Raw genomic sequence first — 22,227 nt, forward strand, 5'->3', positions numbered from 1 at the left:
GTATTGCCGTGAACCATGGTGAAGGTTGCAGGCAAAGCTCAGACCCCGTCTTGCTGTGGCTGTGGTTTGCTGTGGCTGTGGCATAAACAGGTGGCTACAGCTCCAATTTCACCTCTAGCCTAGGAACTTCATATGCCATGGGTGCGGTCCTGGAAAGACAAAAAAGCAAAATGAAACCCAAGTGCCAGAACTAAGCTTGATCAAGATGGCACCATGGCTCCCTTTTTTCTGTGCCAGTTGGTAGAAGAGACAGATACCTTAGTTTCAAGGTGACCTGGAGGGAAAGTAAGGCTGTTTTCACATAATAACTTCAGTTTCTTCTATGAAGGATTATACTGAGAGAGGGGGTAGTACTGAAAAGGAAAAGGCTCAAGTCCTTTTTGTAAAGGAGGAGATTTAAAAAGGAGGTTATAGTCTGAGAGTGGCATGTTGACCTTTAGGATGATGTTGATGACATTGAAGAGGTACACAGTAAAGCTGGAGATGAAGAAAGCAGGACGCTATGATGGATGGCTTGTTTACATGAACATAAGTCTATTAGGATCTTGAAAGAAAGCAGGATGGAAGAAAATACAGGGGCAGCTCTAGTCCTCAGTGACAGTAGGATCATGATTAGGCTGCAAAGATGAGTAAAACAGGGTTTGGGCCGATGGTAAGCGTCTCAAAATGAGTTTTTGCAAGAAGACCGAAAAAAATAAAAGGTCTACCAACAGCAGTGGGTGGTTGGGAGAATGTCCTTTTTTCCCAATGAGAAGAAATGAGGCACTGCAGAAAAATAGGAAGCTTCCCCTTGAGACAACTGAAAAAAGTGTGTCCTCTGGGCAGAGTCAGGTTTCAGTGAACAATTATTATTATCACGATTAAAATGGCTGTTGACACTTATTACATTCTAGGCACTGATCCAAGCATTTTTACATTTATTAACTTATTTATGTCTAGCAGGGGGAGAGAGGGCAACTGTGAAAAGCTGAGGATATAAAGGTGTTTGTTTTCAATGAAATAAGCAAATTCCATATGGTAAAAAGGAAAGAGTGACAAGGGCAGAGGAGCATACAGAGGATTGTAATAATTAGAATATTAGTTCTTTTGAGAGTTTGGATATGAACAGTCTCTGAATTCTGTTTTCGCACAGAAATGTCTGATGGATTCCCAAGGAGGGACTATACAGATACTAGGGTCAAAAATGATTAAAATGACACAGTTAATAATTAACTTATATTTCAGCCCTAAAGCTTATGTGGAACCCTTAGTAAGAGATAATGAATAAATGAGACATAATGGTTGATTTTGACTCTTGGTTTAAGATCCAGATTGAACTCAAACTAAGGTCAAATCTACTTGAGTCTTCCATCCCTCAGTCCACACTCTTATCTCTTAAACAAAGATCACAAACTAGGAGGCTCCTGGGCCCAGTCTGGTCTGTATTTTTATCCATGGATTATTTTTTAGATTGGGATTAATTCCCAACATCAGGAGATTTCACATTATGAAGAAAGGAAGGATGGAAAGAAGGAAGCTCAAATATAGTGACAATTGGCTATGTTGAGTAAAAGCCAGGGTGGCCAACTCATGCCAGCTGCCCAGGACATTTCCAGTTTTAGTACAGAGAATCCCACATCTTGAAATCCCTATCTATACAGTGGGATTGTTGGAAAGCCACTTTTTTTAGGTTGATGCAAATGTGCTTTAGGGTTCACTAGAGTCACTCCCAGACCAGCAGTAATTATCTGGCTGGTTCATGGAAGTTTCTGCGTTTTCTAGATTTTGGCCTATCAAAGGCTTATGAACAGCTGATTTAATACTCATGCTCCTTGGCAGTATGTCCCAATAGGGAAATGACTGACTGACTTTAGAATTTTAGGGGAGCAGAGAGAGAGAATTCATCCATGTAGATGAATGCAAGTAGAAAATCAACATCCATAGACTATACCACACTGCAAGTTTACCAGTATATATCCCACTATTTGTTATGCCCTAAGGCCCAAACTCAGTAATGGCTCACCTAGATTCCTTAGCTTTTTGTGGAACAACCTAGTAGGGAGTAAGCCTCAGGTCCCTTTTGTGGGAGGAATCCACCTCCATATAACTGATCTGGTTGAGTTTGAGGGTAGTAAGAGAGAAAGAAATGAGAAGTCTAGATGCAATGAATTGCTCCAACTTTTCCTTTGGAACTCTGAACCTAAAGAATCAGCTTGGAAGCAGAGGACACTGGCAATCAAGGGTCGTCTCCGGTTGCTGGGGCTGCCATAGTCTGAAGTTCAGTGTGCTGCTGGTGGTGGGGAAGTCCTGACTGCACAGTACTCCAAAACCTGCCCAAAGAGATGCTGGCCTTAGCTATTGGGCCAAAAGAGAACAAAATGAAATAGGAGGTTAGGGTTCCAGAATCATCCAGCCATAGGCAGTCTGAGAGATTCATAAAAATCTGTAAGCCCTGTCAAATCCACTTTTTGAAACATAAATACTGTATAATGATCTGGTATATGGCAAATATAATACATCTTGTATTGTTTAGATGTAAAAATCTGTTTAAAATGCATTAAAGGTGACCATATTTCAGTTGAACAAGGTCCCTCAATGTTAAGAAATGTGTATTTTCTCAGAACTTTCTCTCAAGTGTAAGGGTGGGTGCTGCTTCTGAAAAATAAATCTTATGAATTTCATAAGTAATAACTCAGATTAAACAATAATTGCTTTTGGTAAAGTTCAAGAAGCCAAGGGGTGTGGTAATGATATAACAAAGTAAAATGCTAGCATGGCTGAGTATTGGCTGTAATACATTCTCCTGCTTCCCTAAATCATTGATCTCAAGAGAGAAGATCTGACTGTGTTTATTACCCCCAGCCCTTCCAGCTGTCAGGGAGGTTTTCTGGTCACTTCCAGGATACCTGCCCCTTTGGCGTCAATGCTATGGCACTAGACTCCAATTTCTTACGAGGAAACAAACTGAGATATCATAGTGTATATGGGCTCTACCAAGGCTAAATGGGCAAGTAACTCCATTAAAGGAATTAAAGAGTAATTCAGAAATACTGAATAGATAGTAAAATTCATTACATTTAGGACTATTTTTCTTAAAGCAAATTAGAACCAATCAAATGACAGGTAATTTGTCAATATTTGTTGAATTAATATTTACTGAATAAATTATTTGGCCTTTGGAACCAATAATGTTTTTAATAATTAAACTAATTTGAAGGGTGAACAAGATAAAGATGGAGGAGCTGTCTTGTAGGAACAATTATTTTTCTGCCTTTTGGCATAATGACAAATCTAGTCACTTAAATTTATTATTCTTATAAGAAATCCAAAGCACATGCTCTTGTCTTTAATATTAATCTGTCAGTTTAACATCCAGTAATAGTTGCGCTCTTTTAAATTTTTTCTCAGTTCTTATAATGCCAATATTGTTAGTGAGTAATTAAGATCATATAAAACAGCATCAAAATGACACTAATTAGTAGAATCAATATAGAATGGAGTAGATTAGATTCAGCAGAAATCATATTTTGTAACAGCTTTATCAATGTATAATTTATGCACAAACAACCACACATATCTAATGTGTACAATTTGATGAGTATGAACATATGCAAAGACCAACAATATCATCACCACAACCAAGGTAATGAACATATCCAACTCCTCCCAAAGTAGTTTTCTTGTGCTCCTTTGGCTGTGTGTGCATGTGTGTGTTAAGAATACTTGACATGAGATCTACCCTCTTAACAAATTCTGAAGCGCACAACACTGTATTGTTAACTATAGGCACTATGTGGTACAACAGATCTCTAAAACTTACTCATCTAGCATAACTGAAACTTTATAACCATTGCAAAGAAAGTGCTTTGATAAATAGAATGTCGTCCTAACAAATAGAAGGTTGAGCCACAAATAGCACTAAAAAAATTAATCTAGGATTTACCAACAAAGAAAAAACTTAATCAGTGGTATTAAATTATATGTACCCACTCCTTTTCCTATACTCACTGGTGGCAAGAAGCTCTTTCATTCACATCAATGGGGCCAGCAGGCCCAGTGTCTTCAGGCCCTCCACCCAGATGAAGAAGGAAGCTTAGGGCCAGCATCCCTGGATCTGTTATCTAATACAGAAAGCTCCCTGGACCTGGCAACCCCAGCCTTCCAACCAGCAGCAGAAGATAAGGCAGGCATCTCCTTACCCTCTACTCACTGGCAGAAAGCAAAGATGCCCAGTGTCTCCGTGCCCCTCCCTCTAGCAGCAACAGAAGATCTATACAGGCTCTCCACTGGACAGTAGAAGACAGTCCAGAATTCACAATTTTAGGCCACTCCTGCCCCTCCACCTAGTGGCAGAAGGCATCCCAAGTAGATACCTCACTTTCTCAGTGGCACTGCAGGGACAGAGTTGAAAGCTCACCAACACAGGTGGCTGGAGGACAGACCAGAAGAAATGTGATCTCTGAGGCCCAAAACAAAAGGAATCAGATATTGCAACTATCTGAAAAAAGGATTTTAAAGCATCTACCATACAATTTCTTCATTAAGAAATTACAAACTCCCTGAATAAAAAAGAAAAATAGAAGACTTCATAAAAGAAATAGGACTTATTTTTTAATGGAAATTATAGAACTAAAAGAGTAAAATAACAAAAATTTTAAAAAAATCTTACTGGATAGGCTCAATAGTAGAATAGATATGAAAACAAAAATGAACAGTGATCTTCAAGACAAATCAGTAGAATTTATTCAATCTGAACAACAGTAAGCAAGGAAATTGAAATAAACACACACACACACACACACACACACACACACACACACACACACACACACACAGAGAGAGCTGTGAAACAATAACAAAGATCTAACATTTATGTTATCAGAGTCCCAAGAGGGAGAGAGGAAAGAATGTGGGGCTGAAAAGTAATTGAAGAAATAATGACTGAAAATTACCTAAATTTGATAAAAGACATGAACACACAGATTCAAGAAGCTGAGTAAACCCTAAGTAGGATAAAATCAAATAATTCCATGCCAAGACATGACAATTAGACTTCTGAAAACCAAAGACAAAGAAAAAGCCAAACTTGCTTTATTTTTTTAATTTTTAAAATCTCATTTAAAAAATATTATAGTTGATTCACAATGTTCTGTCAAGTTCTCCTGTACAGCAAAGTAACCTAGTCATACATATATAGATACATTATTTTTTTCACATTATCCTCCATTATGTTCCATCATATACAGATACAGTTCCTTGGCTGTATAGCAGAATCTCATTGCTTATCCATTTCAAATGCAATAGTTTGCATCTACTAACCCCAAACTCCCAGTCCCATCCCCTCCCTCCCCCTCTCTCTTGGCAACCACAAGTCTATTCTCCATGTCCATGAGTTTGCTGCTTTTCTTCAGATAGGTTTATTTGTGTGATATATTAGATTCCAGACATAAGTGAAATCATATGGTATTTGTCTTTTGCCTTCTGATTTACTTAAATTACTTAGTATGAGAGTCTAGCTTCATCCATGTTGCTACAAATGGCATCATTTTGTTCTTTTTATGGCTGAGTAGTATTCCATTGTCTATATGTGTCACATCTTAATCCATTCATCTGTCGATGGACATTTAGGTTGTTTCCATGTCTTGGCTATTGTGAATAGTGCCAAAATGAAAGTTTTCATGAAAACTTTTTCAATGAAAGTTCTGTCTGGATATATGCCCAAGAGTGGAATTGCTGGATCATATGGTAGTTCTATATTTAGTTTTTTAAGGTACCTCCATACTGTTTCCCATAGTGGTTGTACCAATTTACATTCCCACTAACAGTTCAGGAGAGTTCCCTTTGCTCCAAACCCTCTTCTACCATTTGTTATTTGTAATATTACTAATGATGGCCATTCTGACTGGTGTGAGGTGGCACCTCAATGTAGTTTTGATTTGCATCAAAGTAGGTTGAAAGTAGAATAGAATAGAAGTACCATGGCAATGTTAATAGAGAGGGAAACTATATTAATATCAGACAAGAGAGTCAGAGCAAAGAAAATTACATGATAAAAAGAGGGACAGTGCATAATGATAAAAGACTCAAACTACCAGGAAAACATAGCACTAAACAAGAGCTTCGGAATACATTTAAATAAGTTGTTAGAACTGAAAAGTGAAATAGTCAAATCCACAATCAACACCCCACTCTAAATATAATATTAGCAAAGATAAGGAAGAATGGAACAACACTATCAACCAATAGGATCTAAATGGCATTTATAGCATATTTCACTCCAAAATAGCAGAATACACATTCTCTTCACGTGTACATGGAACATTAATTGATGTGAAAAGTATCTTGGGTCATAAACTAAACATAAACCAGTTTAAGAGAAATGAAGTCATAAAAAGTATGTTCTTTAATAATAATGGAAGCAAGCTAGAAATCAATAATGGAAACACAACAAAAAATCTTCAAACACTTGGAAACTAAACATCGTGCTTCTAAACAATTCATGGGACAGAAAGGAAGTCTCAAAGGAAAGTTAAAAATACACAGAACTGAATGAAAATGACTATACAACATATTAAAATTTGTGAAATGCAGTGTTGCGAGGGATATTTATAGCATTAAATCCTTATATTAGAAAAGAGAAAAACTATGCAGGCAAAACAAGCATCTAGTCCCTTTGGCACTTATACTTTTAATGATAAACTCATTTGTCTTTTTCCCATCCATTTCTCATTTTACTGTTTCTACGTTTAACCTGAGGCATTATATGATGAGTGGTCATCACGATATAGTTGATACTTAGCCAGCTTCCTGACATAGTCATTTACCTTCTTTACAGTTTTTCTCTACAATCATCACACCATCCTGAAAATCACTATAGATATAACTTGAAACACGAATTTTCTGAATAAATTCCTAGATATGAAAAATTGTTTCTTTCTTATTTCAACAGATACTTTGAAATTCCACAGTCAAAAACCTTATTAATTTTCCACAGGTTTTTCTTGAGTATAGTAACAGTTACCATAACCATGATAGTAATAAACTCTTATTCTGCCTTGAGTGTATAGGCACCAAGTAACAGAATGTGTTGAGTATAATCTGAGATTGAGAGAAAAATAACATAATTCCTTCCAAAGATATAAAATCTACAAATTTTCACAACATAAAATCAGCCTGTTATCTGCAATGGCCTCTGGAGATTTTAAGAGATTGAAGAGATATTCCAGATAAATCAACTATAACATCTTGAAATTTTATATACTATAGGGATAGGAAAAGAACACAGAAGGAAGTTAAGAACATGCCAGTCAATTACTCTAACATTTGCAAAATTTTCCCAAAGTTCAAGAATTTTTACTTCAATAAGTAAACTGGATATTCAAAACTATTAGATGAAGCATATTTAAACATGGAGCCTTCATATAACTTAATTTAAAAAATGGATTTTTCTCCCTAAATAATTCAGAAAATTGCCTTGCCTTCTTATTGTCAAAGTTTTCTTGCAACACTTTATTATTTCTTTTTAAAAATAAATTTTCCATACCTAAATTATGATATTCATTCAGCTTGAAGAAGAGAGGGCTTTATGGTTAGAAATAGTACCTTCTTCAGGAATCTGTTTTTTTAAAAGCAGTCATATATTCCAACTGAGATCAGAGGATTAGGAAGGTTGATGACATATTAGTGACACTGAAAAGGTTTAAAGATTGCAACAGATAATTTAAAGGAAATAGTAATAAACAGTAACTAAAATAAAGACCAACATTGTAAATTCAAATAGATGTTAGTAAAAATTCATTATAACAAATAAAATATAAAAAATAGTTCTGCATAATCAAGAGATTTTTAGACCCAGGTGGCAAGTGTTTTAAGAAGTATTTAACTATATGGTATTTCAATGTAAGTAAATAAATTGGACAAACCCTTATAGACTGTATTCCAGTTCAAATTCACATTTACTACACATGAAGTACCACACTGAAAACTTTGTGTTTTACATCATTTCATTCTCACAATGACCCTTTGGTGTAGGTACTATTATTCTTCTTCTATTAGGGAGGAAGAAACTAATACTCAGAAAATTTGCATCACATGCTCAGTTTCACATTATTAGTAAAGTATTCAATCAAATCCAGGCAGGCCTTTTCCAGCGCTTAAGTTAGTTCCTTCTCTCATGGAGCTAATACTCTTGATCTGTGAAGTAATCTGCAGTTTTACTGAGTGATCCTCAGCCCTTTACTGTGTTATTATGTCTCATTCTAATGGATAATAATTAAGGGGTTACAAAAGACTTTCTCAAAGATGGAGTAAACAGACTTGTTCCTAATTTGAGCAAGCCAAAGATGGTAACAGAACTGGAAACCAATAAAACATTATTACCAAAATGTTGCATCTATTCCCAATTAGAACTAAAGGAAGTAGAGTTAATCTGCAGTTTATGGTTTATATTCAAAATGAGAGAGAGAAGATCTTAGTTATCAATTTTTTTTTCCAATACTGGTCTTAGAAAGTGACTTATATATGTATTTCAGTGAGCCAGGACTCAACTCTCTTGACTCATAGCCAGGACTATCTACACTTGATCACACTTCAAGCTAAAGTCACATTACAAAATTTCTTAAGATCTCTATATTCCCTATACTCAAATTGTATAGGCTGTGATTTGCATAAACATTCTGAAATACAGAGTCTACCAGCCTTAATAAGGGGGAAAGAAATCATTTCTCAATCTTTCTCTCTCTCTCTCTCTCACACACACACACACACACACATGCACAAGCATGTGCACAGCTGTTTAGAGTATGCTGTCAGGCTCCTCTTCTACTCCTGTCATCCAGAAATAGCAGAGGGACCTTGGGTACCCTGACAGTTCTCTAAGAGGCATGCTCAAGAGTTGAACTTGGCTGCCACACACAGTGATTCAGCAATTTACCAGTAGAAAATACGACAGGGAGAGGAAGGAGAATTTCTCATCTGGGTTTGGGTAAGAAACATTTTTCATCATGCACAAACCAAGAGATATCTAGAATTGTTAATTTGTTCTTTATTCTAAAGCAACTAATGTGTGCAACTGGCTGATTTCAGACCAAAACCACTATTTGCTTTAATCGAGCATTTAGAATGTGGAAACTGGTTCTATAGCTCATACCAAAAATAAAATAAAATTTAAATTAAATGAAATGGTGATTACAGAAATGTATCTATATTGCATAGCTAAAGGCATGGGATTTTTTTTTTTTTTGGTTATGATACATGTGTTCTATTTAAATCTAAATAGACATCTGGGAGACAGATCGATAATTCTGTTAATCCTATTTTACAGAAGCAGAAGAGGAGGCAACAGAACACTAAAGGAATGTTCCTCAAGCCATGTTGCAGGAGGTAACACATATACAGCATTGCTTCCTGAAATTCAGACTCTGCCTCTCCAGACAATATCCATTTTATTAAAATGAAATATCAACTCTTCCTAAAGTTGTCAGGTTAAAAAAGCAAATCTTAATGTGAACTCTATCAATCTTTCTATGAAATGATTCAATGTGGGTGTGAAATGGCTCCATGGAGAAATGAAAGGTAATGGCCTTTCAAAAACAACTTCTTTGAAGAAAATTTTGGTCTTCTAGAAGATGTATTTGTGATTGCTTGGGTATGTGGTTTGCCTAAAAAAAAAAAAAAAAAATGTTGCCCTCTCCCCAAGAGAAAAATGGAAAATGGAAATCAGTAATGGGGAGAAGAGAAAGAGAGACTTTCACAGCTTGACTAAATTCCTTTCTGAGACTCATATGAGCACTTTAGCTCTAGAACAATGTTTCCAGAAACACAATCTATCAATAATGACATTTATAGGTCAATTACTATTACCTGGGGAATTTGGTCTACTCTTATTTTACAGCCTATTTGCCAAAAGAAAATCATATATGGCATGTTTTGACTTGGCTCTAAGCTTTCTGAAAGCTTTTCTTTCTTTTTCAGCTGCAACTCTTGAAACTTACCTGCTACCCTTCTGGCCCAGAGCCAGTTCATCACTAAATCTACACTGTGTTGTGTTTCTCTGTACTCCAGCCAGCCTCCTATTTCAGACTTTGACACAAATGACAGAGTGCTGATAGTGAAGCCACAAAATGTTAAGATGAGGTCACTTGGAAAGGGGCGGAGGAAGAAAGTACAGGATTTCTTGGTTAAGTAAGCAGAGACTCAGTTGCTGAAGAACCAATAGGAAGATTCCTTGCAGCCACTATATGACAAGCCACCGTCTTCACAATCGCTAAAATGACTTCTAGTCATTTTAGAAGGACCACTTTTTGTCTTCTGGTAGGTAGGCAGTTGGGGAATCTGCTTTACTGTTCACTCACTTATTTCTTTATCCATCTGTCCCCATACTAATTAATTCAAACAGACATTTAAGAGCAATTTTCACAGAGAACTTTACCCAGTGTTCTGTGATAATCTACATGCGAAAAGAATCTGAAAAAGAATGGGTGTGTGTATAACTGAATCACTTTGTTGTATAGCAGAAATTATCAGAACATTGTAAATCAACTATACTTCAATAAAACTTTTCTAAAAAGAGCAATTTTACTTTGAATAGTATATAACAATGCTTCTAAAAATTAATCAAGTTCAAGTCACTTGGGGATCTTGTTAAAACGCAGTCTCTAGGAGTTCCCATTGTGACTCAGTGTGTTAAGAACCTGACTAGTATCTATGAGGGTGCAGGATTGAGCCCTGGCCTCGCTCAGTGAGTTAAGGATCCAGTGTTGTCACTAGCTGCAATGTAGGTTGCAGATGCAGCTCGGATCTGGCATTGCTGTGGCTTTGGCACTGGCCTACAGCTGCAGCTCCTATTTGACCCCCAGCCCAGGAACTTCCATATGCAGGTGTGGCCATAAAAAGAACAACAACAACAACAAAAAATCTCTGATTCAGGAGTCTGAGATGGGCTCAAAATTCTGCATTTCTCCTAAGCTCCCAGGTGATACTTACGCTACTCCTTTGAGAGCAGGAAAGAAATACAGCTGACCCCTGAAGAGCAAACGGGTTGGGTGTACAAACACTCTGCACAGTCAAAAAACCATGTGTAACTTATACTTGGTCCTTGTATTGGAGGTTTCTCCACATCTGATTTGTGATTCTGTGGATTCAACCAACTGCAGATTGTGACTACTGTATGATTTAATATTGAAAAAAAAAATCACATGTAAGTGGACCCGTGCAGTTCAAACATTTTGTTCAATGGTCAACTGTATATCCATTTTACTTCCCTTTCCCCTATACCAGTGGTTTTCAAACTTGTTAGAAAAATGCAAGCTCTTGGGCCCAAACTTGACTTATTAAATCTTGGGGTTTGGATTCAGCAATTCTTATATTTCCAAGCCCCCAAGGTGACTCTGTTGAATATTCAAGTTTCAGAACCACTGAGTCTAGACCAGTGATATGATAAAATGATGCATAAGTAGGCTTAACTGGGTGGGGATGTTTAGGGCAAATTAAGAGGCTTGCAGAGCTTTCCCATAAAAACTCATGTGGTGATGGAAATGCTTTACACTCTGCCATTCAACATTAGCTACATGTGGCTATTGAGTAGTTGAAATGTGGCCAGTGTGACAGAGAAAATAATCTTTTATTTTTTATAATTTTAATTAATTTAATTTACATTTAAATATACACAGTGGACAGTGCAAGCTTATATGAAGACTGGTTAGGAGACATTGGTGGTCTGACTGCACTTATGGGTACAACGTTGTCATACCTCATCAAGTGTTAGTTCTCACACCATTTTTCACACATGCTCAGAAAAACATAGGCAATCCAATTTTCTGTTGAATTAACTCATTGTTTAATGTGCCTACAGTCAACTTTCAATTATAAAGGATCTGATTATCCCACCTAGTGTTGATCTGATGCGTACACACATTGCTTGCTTCTCTTTCCTTTCCAGTTTGCTATTTACATCCCTTGACTTGTCAATATCACCTACCAGAGACACAGAGACAAGGAAACTTGTTGCAAGGGATCTTACTGGTGAAGAAAAAAGACACTATTATTTGCCTGAAATTTCTGTTTAGGTTTGTTCAGACAATTTCAAATGTCTGTTGCTTCCCAAACTCATTTGTCTTTTTCCTTCACAAATAATCTGTTTACTAACAAGAGTGACAGAAGAGATGGGAGTGATATGCCCTTGATTATAATTAGCGGAGTTTCTCAATGCTAAATGGAGATGTGGAAGAACACAGCTGTGAGCCCTAACAGGCTGTAACTTTTGCTGATGCTTCCTTAGTCGATTCTATCTGCCCCCAATTTTCTTAACCCATGAGCCTCCCTTAATGCTCAGGAAATCAAAATGCACCTCTGAGTTGCTCTGAAGCTACGTACGTACTTCTTATCTGGCTTCTACCTCTTTCAGCTCTGTGACACCTGAGCTTATTCTATTTGTGCTGCTTTCTCTTTTTGCTCTCTTCTTAGATTTTTCTTCTTGCTGGTCTTGAGCCCTCTCCCCAATGTTTACTAGCGTGAGCAGAAATTTTCACTTTTAAGGCACACCCTGGCCAGTTTGGAAGATCCCAAGAGGAAGGTCAATTGGAAATGTCTCTGAAGCATCGATAAAATGAATTAGATCCCTGAATCGCTACTTTTTAAGATGTTTGCTTAAAAATAGGGAACTAACTCTAAAGGTTTCAACAGATTTCACAAATAATTACTGTGAATCACTACTTCACAAAATATAATTACTGAACACAGAAACACAGTCCCTGCTTGTAAAGAGCTCAGAATCTGCTATGCAGAATGCAACAAAACGACAAAAACAAAAACAACCCCCCAGAACCAAAAAAATACCCCTCTAGTACAATGTTATTCTTATAAATAGAAATAATAATTTGGGCATACAACCATTCAGAAAGCCCAAGGAAGACTTCATTGAAAGGGTAATTTTGACGAAGCCCTTAAAAGATAAATATTTTCCAGGTAAGATAGGGGTGAGTGTTGAGGGAAACATATACAACCTGGGAGGCATAGAAAAGCATTGTGGATTTAGGGAAATCTCATATGCCTAGAACAGAGGGTATAAGAAATTACTTTCTGAATATGTAGGCAGTGGCTAGATTGTGCAAGGCCTTGAACATGATACTGGGAACACTGACTTTATCTCATTGGTGATAAGGAGCCATGGAAGGTTAATAGGGATTAATAATCAGGTCTTCATGTTTAAAATATAAATATAGATGATATATTTCAGTGGACAAAAACAGCCTCAGGAAGACAAGCTAAAATAGTTTTTTACAACAATCCAGTTAAGAGATGATAACACCTTAAATTGAGAGCAGAGCAATAGAATGGAAAGAGAAAGCCTTGAGATCAGTTAGTAGTTGAGAAAGTTGTCTAACTATAAGGTAACACGAGGATTTTGGTAATTTTAAAAAAGCCATTCTCTAATAAATTTCTGCACTGACAACACAGAACTGGTGATTAGATGGGATGGATTAAGCCTGGACTTGGAAATCAGAGAAGCCTACACTTGAGACCCAAATCCATCACTTCCAAGATAGATTATTCACAGTCAGATACTTATCTGTATGAACCTCAGTGAACTGGAGGTAATTCTTGCCTTGCAAGACCATTGGGATGTTTAAATAAATTATGAAGAATATTTGCTGCATGTGGATAGCCAGTTAGCTTGCTTTCTACCCTCTTTTTCAACTCTAAAATTCATGGCAATAAATCCTTTGACACAAAAAACTTTTTCATTTTTTTGAATTAGCAGTCTAACAGCCTAAAAATTTTTTTAATAAGCAATTTATTTTTTTCCCGGTAGGATTAGGCCCAGTGCACCACTCTGTAATGAAATCTCCAAGTGACAGTTATTTTAAATGTAACAAAACTGTAGTGTACCTAGAGCTGACATATTCCAATCAGTATACTTGTTGGACAAAACGTCAGATTCAATATAGCAGTCAAACGCCACTTCTGTTGCCAATTGGATTATAAATGATTTCTGATAATAACTGAAAATCCTCAGTGTGAAAACAGTTATTTCAAACCAAATGCTATTCAGAAAGGCTGCTTTCCATCTTCTGAGAAGCTTTCAGAAATAGCTTTGAATTAAATCTGTCCCATGGTGTCAGATAAGCAATTACCAAATACACCAATAGGAAAAAGCTGTCTAAAGGGGAGATTTAGTATCAATGATTGCTATAATCATTTTTAAATGTCATTTTATGAAATCTTTCTACACTAGACCAACCTGCCAAGATACTTTTTAAATTAGAAGGCTAACAGGAAGATTTTGTTTTCATCATGTTTAAGTATACAACTGTGAAATATGCAGTAGAAGGACATCTTGGAAGCATAATTCTATAGATTAAATTTGCAAAAATAAAACAAAGACTAAAACAACAAAGGAAAACCTACAAGGATTTTATTTGATAAGAGTATATAAAAGATGTACTTACAAAGTAACATAAATGAGAATGTTTAGCCTTCAGAGAGACCATTGCTGTTCAGTCAGAAATTGCCAAACTATATCCAAAATTTTACCAAAGACTATGACTTGTAGGGACTTCCTGGAACACAACACTAATATGTTTATTAACAGCTCTGTAGCTGGTATTATAATGATTATTTTAAATGCAATACCATCTATAATACAGAAGTCCTATGTGCTAGGAGGGAATACTGAGCCTTAGAGAGTTTAGATAACTTGCCCAAAGTTACACAGCTAAAAATAGTTTGTATGATTCATACTGCAAAAAAAAAAAAAAATTAGTTCAAGTAATTTGCTCAAATTTACACATTCATGGCAATCTAGATTGAAATTTTTGCTATTTTTATTATCCTGAGTAGAGTCTTTTAAAGCCTCAGTGTCACCACTTGCAAAATGGGAATAATACCTATTTCCAGATGTATTAGTCAGGTTTCCAACAGGAAATCGATGCACAGCCAACTAGGTAATTGAAGATTCCCAGGAAGGGACTACTTACTAGAATGTGAACAGATAAATGGGAAAAGAGACAGTGCCCTGGGCTAGGAATGAGGGAGAGTTTTTGCCACCCTGTGGTCTTTAAGAGCAAAAAAAAAAAAAAAAAAAAAAAAAAAGTGATAACTGGAAGTGAAAAGAGAGTTGTAGGGAAGGCTTCTGGCCAGGAGCCGAGGCTTTCCATCGGAAAAACACAGACAATGTCAACCCGACACTAGGGCAGGAGGGTGCTGGGGGGATTGATATCCTACCGTTATTCTCCTTTCGCCTTGTGATGTCCTGCAATTGCCTCTCAACTGGGCACCATCCTGATACAGTCCATACAGTTCAGCCGTCCAGACCCAAAACAGGATGACGAATGGCTCTGGAGGAGCAAATAGACAGTATTAAGTGAATATTAATACACTATATTAAGTATTAACATTAGTATTGAGAAAATTTTCTGAGAATATGAAATACATACTTTACATATAATATAGCAACAGCAGTAGCTTGCATACTGGGAATGTATTATATGCCAGGAATCATTCTAAGCACTTTCTATGTCTTTTGACTTTCACAGCAACATTATGAGATAGGAGCTATTATTTTCATTTCCAAGGTGAAGAAACTGAGACCTATAGAGGTGATATAATTTGACCAAAGTAGTAAGCGCCAATGCTGGGATAAGAACCAAGGCTGTAGGACCTCAGATCTTAGCCTCTTTATCACTGCTTTTATCACTGGGTGCATGTAAGGCTTGGGGAATCACAGCAATATAAACACATCCCCTATATTTGATTATTTTTAGTAGGCTACTAATAACCCTGTAAAGGATTGTTATTTACATCTTATAGATAAGGAATGTAAGTTTTCAGTTGTTCAACTGGTTGTAAATGATCCAGGCCATGTTATGTTCTAGAACCTTCCCAGACTTTTTACTTTACTACCCTTTGAGCTATACTGTCTCCCAAAGAGAGATATTGTAAAACCATCTGTTTTACAATCAATCATGCAACATGTATTGAGCATCTATTATATGTACTATATTCTGAAGATGCAAAGAAATCATGGTCCCTTTTGGTAGAAGTAGCTCATAGCTGTCCTGGTCCCAAATACTATCATCTCTTCACGTGAATTACTATAATAACCTTTCAACCAATCTCTCTGCTTCTGTCCTGGCTCCCACAGTCCATTAAAAAGCTAGATAAATTCTTTGAAATCATAAGTCAGATCATATCACTCAGTTGTTCAAACTTAAGGCCTTCCCATTTCATTCAGAATGTGGGTCAAAAATCCTAAAGTAGCCTAAAATGCCCATCAGCTACACATTAGAATTCCATGGGATCTGTTTAAAAGTATCAATGCTCACCCCTTCCAAAACATGGATCTTATATCCACCTGCAACCATGCTTGAGTGTGGGTTGTGCTTTGTGATTTACTGCCAAAACAAGAGAATAGGAAAAAGTGGCAGGGGGAAACTTTGCAGCGCAGAACCCAGGAAACTCTATCTTGGCCCAGTGATCAAGAGGACATCATCAGTGAAAGCCATTGGGTCATGTTGATAGCACATACTTGATATAATATGATGCGACAGATACTTCAACTCTGGAGAACTCCTCCCCCAAACCTCTAACTTCAAGGGTAATCATGAGGAAAACATCAGAGGCACTGTCCCAAGCACCTGAACAATACTTCTCAAAACTGACAAGGACAAGAGGAAAGAAAGAAAGGAAAGAAGGAAGGAAGGAAGGAAGGAAGGAAGGAAGGAAGGAAGAAGAAAGAAAGAAAGAAAGAAAGAAAGAAAGAAAGAAAGAAAGAAAGAAAGAAAGAAAAAGAAAGAAAGATGGAAAGCCAGACAGCCAGCCTAAGAAAGTGTCACAGACTAAAGATAACTATTGGAGGCATGATTTAACTAAATGTAATGTTAAATGGAATCCTGGATCTAATCCTATAATAGAAAAAGACATCAGTTGAAAAAGAAGTGAAGTCTAAGAAGTGCGGAGTTGATTTAGTTAATGTTGGTTTCCTGGTTGTATGAAATGTGCCATGGTAGTGTGAAATGTCAGTTAACAACAGTACAGGAAATTGGAGGGGGGGATGCAGAAGCTCTCTGGACTACTTTTGCTACTTTTCCATAAACCTTGAACTATTCTAAAGTTCAAAGTTTGTTAAATCTCAAAAACAAAACAAAAAAAAAGCTGATAGGAGAAAAACAAAATAAAAACAATAACAAATACCAATATCTGGGCTCTATGCCAAGTCATTAAAGTTACAATCTCTCGGGAAAAGACTGGACTGTCCCATATATTTAAAAGCTCCCAGTTGTTCCTAATGTCCAGCCTTGTTAAGAACCATTGCTCTGGAGTTCCCGTCGTGGCACAGTGGTTAACGAATCCGACTAGGAACCATGAGGTTGCGGGTTCGGTCCCTGCCCTTGCTCAGTGGGTTAACGATCCGGCGTTGCCATGAGCTGTGGTGTAGGTTGCAGACGCGGCTCGGATCCCGAGTTGCTGTGGCTCTGGTGTAGGCCGGTGGCTACATCTCCGATTGGACCCCTAGCCTGGGAACCTCCATATGCCGCGGGAGCGGCCCAAAGAAATAGCAAAAAGACAAAAAAAAAAAAAAAAAAGAACCATTGTTCTACTTGAACATTTCCATGACACCTCTCTAATACTGTCTCCTACTCCTCTCTCCCTCACACAGTGCACAAGGGCCAGCTTGTACTCTGTCCTCCTTGCTGTTGTCCCAAATATGCCAAAATATTTATGTTTCATGGTCTTTACACATATAATTTCCTCTGCCTAGAACACAACTTCATTTAAATACCAGTATTGTTTGTTCTCTTGCTTATTTCAAATCTATGTGAAATACACATACATGCACACACAAATAAACAAAATACCCAAAAGGTTTGGGAACTGCAAATAGTACGGTATTGCTGATTATTACTTGGCCATAAAAAAGAAGCACTGGGAACTATGTCTAGTCACTTATGATGGAGCATGGTAATGTGAAAAAAAATAATGTATACATGTATGTGTAACTGGGTTACCATGCTGTACAGTAGAAAATTGACAGAACACTGTAAACCAACTATAACAGAAAAAATAAAAATCATTATATATAAAAAAAGATAAAATAATGCTATGTGCAGAAATATGGATGGACCTAGAGATTATCACACTAAGTGAAGTAAAACAGACAGAGAAGGACAAATATCACTAATACCACTTATATGTGGAATCTAAAAAAAAACATGTAAAGGAACTTATTTACCAAACAGAAATAGATTTAAAGACATAGAAAACAAACTTAAGGTTACCAAAGGAGAAAGAGGGGGAGAGGGATAAATTAAGAGGTTGGGATTAATATACACACTACTATATATAAGGTTAATAATCAACAAGGACCTACTGTATAGCACAGGGAATTATGCTCAATATTTTGTAATAACCTATAAAGGAAAAGAATCTGAAATATATATAATATATATATATAAAATTTAATCACTGAAACTAAATTATATTTCTCATCCTCAAACTCCTTACTGTGCTATACACTTGTACACCTGAAATATGATACTGTAAATCAATTATACTTCAATTAAAAACAAAAACAAACAACAACAACGACAACAACAAAAACCCTTCCAGGTCCCTTGGGACAAACCACTTTCTTTCTAAAGGCAACCACTTTCCCCAGCAGAACTAAATTATTCCCTGTTTACCTCACCCTGTTTTTTTTTTTTTTTATAGCAACTTATGATTTCCTGGCATTTTACTGTATGTTTATGTATCATTGTCTTTTTGTGCCCCCACTAGAAGCTGAGCTCCATGATAACTGGTAGTTTTTTGTTCATTGTTTATCCTCAGTGCCTTGAACAGTGATTGCCTTATGCTTAATACTTATTAAATATTTGTGGAATGACTGAATGAGTGAATGAGGAAAACTGATGAGGAAAACTGACAAGCAGACAATTATGATGCAGCATCAAAACTACAGTAATTAATAGAAACACAAGGTACTTGGGAAAGTGTATTGACAGACAGCAAGTGCAGAACTGGGGAAGTTCTTGGACGTTTTAGAAACATGTTCCTGAGGCAAGCTGTAAAGGTCAAAGGGCTGAATATAGGGTTTCAGACAGAGAAGGCATCATAAACTAAGGCCCAGAAGGTCTCAGACCTACAAATAGTTCAGTATGACTGGTTCTGGGAGAAATGTGAACTGGGGTATGTAGTTTGAAGTAAGGTCTAGTGGAAGGCAATGAAAGGGCTTACAGGCTACGGGAAGGAGTATGGACTTTATCCTGAAGGCAATGAGGAACCACGGAAGTATTTTACAACAAATCAGAAGTTAACGCTGATAAGAAAAAGTCATCACATTTTCTTTATTATGAAATAATTCTTTATCAAATGATAGTATTTTATACTAAAATTCTTGTTAGAAATTAATGTTCAGGATAAGTTTATATTACTAAGTTTAAGTGAGTTTTATTGACTAAAATGGGGAAATGTAGGGTAACATTTAAGATGATCTGATAGAAGAGTTTTTGATAATGTTTATGCCCTCCAAATAAATATTTTAAAAAATTAAACACTGGAAAAAGAGACATTGCCTTGAACACTTTTCCTAAAAAGTTGAAACTAAATTATATTTCTCATCCTCAAACTCCTTACTGTGCGCCTTAATACATTTTACACTTTTCTAAGATATACAGTTAACCCCTTGTATCCACGAGAGATATTTCTGAAGATGGGGGCCTTGGCAAATCTTTAAATTCACAGGTATGAAAAAAACTTGGATGAAATCCAAAATATGATCCAATCATACTTCCATTACAGTGAGCATGCATTTAACTCAATTTCAAACCAAACCATCATTTTTCTTACTTCATGACCAGATTTCATAACTAAACAAAGTTTGTATTATAAAATAATAACTTTATTCCAGTTATTTTAAATATGTCCAAGAAGGAAGACAACAAATGTGCCTTGAGACATGGATGCTAAGTAGTCAATAGACTCATCCATTTGCTCACTAGTTCATTGAAACTTTCTGTTCCTATAGCATGTTCAAGGCAAATTTATGCCTCAGTAGAATTACGAAACATTGCCAGTCAATGTCTAATAATACCACATAAGACTAGACAGAATAAATGTTAAATCCAAGAATTCCAAGCTGATAACTTGTTGCTACATGGCCCTTGTTTATTCTGCAAGGAAAAAGGGAACCTTCCCCTCATCTGTACACAAGTAAGGAGTTGCTTTGATGCACTTCTCACAATTACAACTCAAGATATAGGGCATGATTGAGATAGCCCTAGAAGACCCTAGTTATCCTGGTGATTTTATTCCTTATTTATAACACAATATGAGATAATATATATATATATATGTATATATATACATATATATATATATATGACTGGGTCACTTTGCTGTACAGTAGAAATTGACAGAACACTGCAAAGCAACTATAATGGAAAAAATAAAAATCATAAAAAATAAAATAAAGCAAAACAAATAAAAAAGAACACAGGAGTACGGTCCTTGGAGACCTCTATACAACACTGTATTCAGCATGTATGTGAGTGAACCGCAAATCCACCTTCTAAGTCAGCTATTCTGGGAGAAAATCAGATCCAGAACAGGTCTCCTTAGTATGTTTTTAACTAGAAAGAGTTCTTCCCCTGGAGAAAATAAAGCTTATGTGTGTATAAGAAAAATTTGTATGCTCAAGTTTCATAAGCTATAAGAAAAATAGGACTCCTCCAAGGATTCTCCTCTGAGGGATTTTTGCACAAAGCATCCTATACTCTCTGACATCTAGAGACTAAGAAGGTTTATCTGAAATGCTTTCTTCAGAAGAATAATGCCATGATAAATCTTATCCTAAAGTTTAGTGTCCTTTAGTTCTTTGAGCTTGTGGTAGTGATTCCAGGACTGTAATGAACACTTAGACTTAGAGCTAGAATATTCAGTTTTAGTTCTAGCCAGTCATCTCAAGAGGAAATATGAACTGTTACATGAACAAAGGGGGTTGGCTCCATCACTCATGACCACTGCTCTAAAAACAGTGAAAAGAAAGTCTTCAGAAATGGCTACCTTAAATAATTTAATCCTATGTGGAGTTCAAAAGTTGAGAGTAAAGAAATATTTTTTGGAAAGGTTCCACTTAAAAAAATTTCTATAGGTGTTCCTGCTGTGGCACAGTGGCTTAAGAATCTGACTGCAGCAGCTTGGGTTGCTATGAAGGTGTGAGTGTGATACCCAGTTTGGTGCTGTGGGTTAAAGATCCATCGTTGCCTCAGTTGAGGTAGAGTCGCAGCTGAGGCTCTGATTTCATCCCAAGCCTGGAACTTCCATCTGCTGTGGGTATGGCCATTAAAATTTTTTCTATAGGTAATTATTTTTTTAATGGAATAATTGTTTGGTAATGCTACTACACATCTACCAAATAGTCTGTTTTCAAAATCCAGGTTTATATTTTTAGGAAAAATACATACAGTCATTTCTACAATTATGAGGTCTACACATTTTTGAAGATAAAATTATTTTTCTTTTCCTACAGTTTTTTGACATTACTGTGAAAGAAATGAGGCTGCTATTAGTAAAAATTAATGTGTGGGCAGAAAGGGCATGGGGATATATCTAGCAAATATAGATGACCCTTGAGCAACACCACGTTTGAACTGCACAGATGTATTTATGTGTGGATTATTTCAATAGTAAATACTGCATGCAATGCTACACAATCCACAGTTGCTTGAATCTGTGGATTTGGAGCCTTGGACACAGAGGAACCTTGGATATGAAGGGCCAACTATATGTTATTATTGGATTTTCCACTGGGCAAAGTTAGGCACTCTTAATCCCATGTTCAAGGGTCCACTATAATAGCTGCCATTCTGCATTTGACCACAAAACTGTCACTGTCCAGTTGGTGATGACTTGATATTGCTGTGAAATAATACATCAAATTTTCTCTTAATCTTATAAGAAAGTTGTCTCTTTTCTCCTTCTTCCTCAGATTATGTCTGCCTCATCTATCTCCTATGCCTTGAGGAAACTAACAGAATCATGGAACTATGTAGAACAGAACTACCACAGAATCATAGAACTAGAATGCAAACTTTATCTCAGGCTTCTAACCCCATGGTCAGCTTCCTGCCAAATGATCATCTAGTGCTCTGTCCACTGATGGGAAGCACCACTTCCTACAGTTCACCTCTCCATCTAGACTACTTGTCCTTCAAAATGTCTTCCCTATGTCGAATCAAAGACTCCTTCTTTGCT

General features: G+C 36.5%; 1 long non-coding RNA gene across 2 annotated transcripts; it reads left to right on the forward strand.

Moving 5' to 3' along the window:
- On the forward strand, positions 8,820-10,608 carry LOC100511157. Of its 2 annotated transcripts, none has more exons than XR_306991.3 (3): positions 8,820-8,962; positions 9,302-9,552; positions 9,952-10,608. It is a non-coding gene; the product is annotated as an uncharacterized LOC100511157 (long non-coding RNA). The 2 variants fall into 2 exon arrangements; XR_002338143.1 differs by having other exon boundaries at positions 8,822-8,962; positions 9,302-9,360; positions 9,952-10,604.

This window comes from Sus scrofa, chromosome 13 (genome assembly GCF_000003025.6).
Source record: "Sus scrofa isolate TJ Tabasco breed Duroc chromosome 13, Sscrofa11.1, whole genome shotgun sequence".
NCBI classification, from domain to species: Eukaryota; Metazoa; Chordata; class Mammalia; order Artiodactyla; family Suidae; genus Sus; species Sus scrofa.